At 40.4% G+C, this 3,669-nt stretch overlaps 1 pseudogene; it reads right to left on the bottom strand.

Annotated features, from left to right (window-relative positions):
* Window positions 1–241: 241 nt before the first annotated feature.
* Window positions 242–818, bottom strand: LOC120104651 (annotated as a pseudogene).
* Window positions 819–3,669: the final 2,851 nt, after the last annotated feature.

The following is a 3,669-nucleotide window of genomic DNA, read 5'->3' as shown; positions in this document are numbered from 1 at the left end:
TGCTTTCTAGATTAAAAGCCCACGCTTATAAGCGTCGGTTAGCCTTCAATTATTTAAAAAAAAATATTTTTTTCACTAGGGACCGAGTGTAGGCATTATCGAGAGGGAAGACCACTAGATTGAGCAGCGAAAAAATGCCCTAAAATGGAATCAGGAATCGATAGCGAGAAGAGGAATTAAAGAAATAAAAGTACAAGAGAAAAAGAAACAAACAAAATCTAATACTTACATAAGAGTTGTCCTACAGCCGTGATTGAAGCTCGTCATTCGCCTTGGCTAATTCATCGCAAGACTCCATGGCCCTCTCAAGATCCCATTCATACAGAGAGCACTCCTCCAATTTGGCGTAGTGATTCACCAAATCAGCATATCCCGATGCCACTATCTCCTTCTCCTCGATGCACCTCCTCAACCCCGGGGCATTCATGGTCGCCTCTGCCTACCCACATCAAAATCAAAACTTCCCCATAAAAAACCAAACCCTAGAAACCCAGGAGCAAGAAGAAGCCGCAAAAGATCAAAGAACTTGCACCTTATATTGCTCTACACGCTTCTCAGCCTCCTTGAGGCGCTCCTAAAGGATGAAGATCTGATCTTGGAGGCGGCGGCAGGCGTCTTCGGAAGCAAGAACCTTGAGGCGGAGGTTCTTGTCAGAGATTGGGAGGTCGAGCGAGTTCTCAATGGATTCACGGATGTACTCGTCGGTCTCTGGATCCATGGTCTCTTGGCCAAGAAAACGTATAAACCCTAGAAATCCTAAATATTTGGCTGCAGTCAAGAAGTAGGGAACCTCGGAAACCCGAGGAAGAGGGAGTAAGGCGGATCGAGAGAGAACCCTAACCTGGAGATCTGAATGCCTAGAGTCATCTTTCCTCCTCCTCGCTTGCCTGGAGTCATCTGAACGCGATGGATTGTCGGTGCTGTAGGGAGGAGGAGAGGAGAGGATCGAGAGGGTTATAAGAGCTAGAAAAGAAGGGAGTGGTGATGCCGAACCTGGTGCTGGAGAACTCGTAGAGCTTCATTTCCATCTTCCCCCTCACCATCTTCCCTCCTCCTTTTCCTCCTCTTCACCTGGAGTCAAGTTTCCCAAAATAGAAAGAAAAATAAATAAACAAGGAGAGGGGAGGAAATCTGAACACATGGAGTCATCTTTCCTCCTCCTCACTTGCCTCCAGATTGGGGCTCGGGATGAAGGTGAGAGAGGGGGGAGGCGGTGGATTGTCAGCGCCGTAGGGAGGAGGAGAGGAGAGGAAAGGTTATAACAGCTAGGGCATCGATCGATGGGAGGCAGATATTTGAGTGAATTTGGCCTCCGACGACGCTTATAAGCATTGTCGTAGGTCCTGTAAGATGTTTTGAATTTGAAATTTGAAACGGTTGTGAACCGTTTCTCCCCATTTAAACTCATTTAAAGCCATCCTAAATGCAAAGGGACGTTGGGCTCCAACGTTACTCCAGATGGGAGAGAGAGGATAGTTCTTCACTCTCCATTAATTCTCTCTCTTGACATCGGTTCTAGAGCTTTTTCCTTCGGCGTTTTTTTCTTCCTGGTTTTTTCAAGCGTTTTGTACGAGAATACAAAAAAAATCCCTGCGGAGTTCAAGAGATTTTGTAGTACTGTGCACGTCTACAAAATCAACGGTCCGTTGTATCTTGGGAAGGGATCGCCAGAATCCGGTGCATATAAGGAGGCGAATCTCTTTCAAAGACAGTGACTACACGCCTCGGACCGATCTACAGGTATTATCTATTTTATTTTGGATCTAAAGAAAACGACATCAAAGAGGTACGCATCGAAATCAGTTGTTTCAATGATATTAAATTATTTAAGTTTTATTTGAGTTCTTTGAGTTGATTATTCCAACACTTTTGAAAGAGAATTTCGCTTCTGAAATACAAAGATGGACAAAGTTAAGAACTCATTAAACGATATCCTGAAACCCGAGTCATTTGATGGAAAGAATTTTGTTAGATGGCAAACAAAGATGGAGTCTTGGTTGGACACATTAGATTTATTTTATGTGGTTTCAAACAATCCTTCAACTAAGGATCCAATGGATCATGAACCCGGCAGATCAGCTGCTAAATACAAATTTGATAAAGATAATCGTTTGTGCAAAAGTTTGATACTTAGTGCACTAAATGATAACTTATACGACATCTACTCTAGAGCTGAGGGTACAGCTAAGACATTGTGGGATGAACTTGAGTCGAAATATGGTAAAGAAACTGAATCAGAAGAAAAGTTCATCATAGGAGAATATTTTTCTTACAAAATGGTAGATCAAAAATCAGTAATTGATCAAGCACATGAAGTCCAGAATATAGTGGCGAAGATCGTCGCAATGGGAATTTCTATAGATGAGAGAATTCAGGCGGCAGCCCTTATAGAAAAGCTTCCATCTTCCTGGATAAATTTTAAAGTCTCTTTGAAGCATAAGAGACACACCCTCTCTTTGGATCAAGTACTTGTGTCCCTTCAAATAGAAGAAAAACACAGGAATAACCATAAACAGGATTTAGGTATTGACTCAGAAGTTAATGCAAAGGCAAACTTAGTAGAAACGAAGAAAACTAACTTCTGGAGAAATAAACCCAAGAAACACTTTGAGAAGCCAAAACCAAAGATTCAAAAGGAACAGAGCAAGAGAACATGTTATGTCTGTGGAAAACCAGGACACTTTGCCAAACAGTGTAGACATAGAAAGGACAAAGTCAAGGGGCAAGGTGACAAAGTGACTCCTCAGGCAAATATGATAACAGGTTCTGGCTCTACTGGAACCGAGGACAGGTTAGTAATCTCAAAACTTGAGTTAAATCTGGCCTACAATCCAACCGAATGGTGGATTGATACAGGAGCTACTGTCCATATATGTTCTGATATTTCCTCTTTTTCTTTCTACCAGGAAGTTAAAGGGAGAACTGTGACCATGGGCAACTCCAGTGTTGCACAAGTGATTGGAGAAGGAGAAGTAAAATTGAAGTTCACATCTGGAAAAATTATTACTCTCCACAACGTGCAACATGTGCCAGATGTTCGCAAGAATCTTATTAGTGGTTTTCTTTTGAGTCAGTTAGGCTTTAAATTAGTGTTTGAATCAAATAAGGTTGTAATTACCAAAGGTGGGACATTTGTAGGGAGGGGTTATGTTGCTGATGGGCTATTTAAATTGAGTGTATTTCCATGCAACAATATGAATAAAAATGTTTCTTCTCCACTTGTTATGCATATTGACTCTTTAGAGATGTGGCATAGTAGACTTGGACACGTGAATAACAATACTCTTAAAAGAATGATGAGCTTAGATTTAATTCCTAAATATAATTTAGAGAAGAACAAAAAATGTGAAATTTGTGTTCAAGCTAAACAACCTAGGAAACCATTTAAATCAACAAGTAGAAGTACTAACCTACTTGATTTAATACATAGTGATATTTGCGAGATGAGCGGTATTTTGACGAGAGGAGGAAAAAGATACTTTATTACCTTTATAGATGATATGTCAAAATACTGCTATGTATATTTAATAAAAACTAAGGATGAAGCCTTAGAAAAATTTAAAATTTATAAATCAGAGGTTGAAAATCAAACCCAGAAAACAATAAAAAGACTCAGGTCAGATAGAGGAGGAGAATATAGTTCAACAGAATTTGAAAAATTCTGTGAGG

Source organism: Phoenix dactylifera, chromosome 2, assembly GCF_009389715.1.
Source record: "Phoenix dactylifera cultivar Barhee BC4 chromosome 2, palm_55x_up_171113_PBpolish2nd_filt_p, whole genome shotgun sequence".
Lineage (NCBI taxonomy): Eukaryota > Viridiplantae > Streptophyta > Magnoliopsida > Arecales > Arecaceae > Phoenix > Phoenix dactylifera.
The sequence above is the reverse complement of the archived record's forward strand: the minus strand, read 5'-3'. Positions and strand labels throughout refer to the sequence as shown.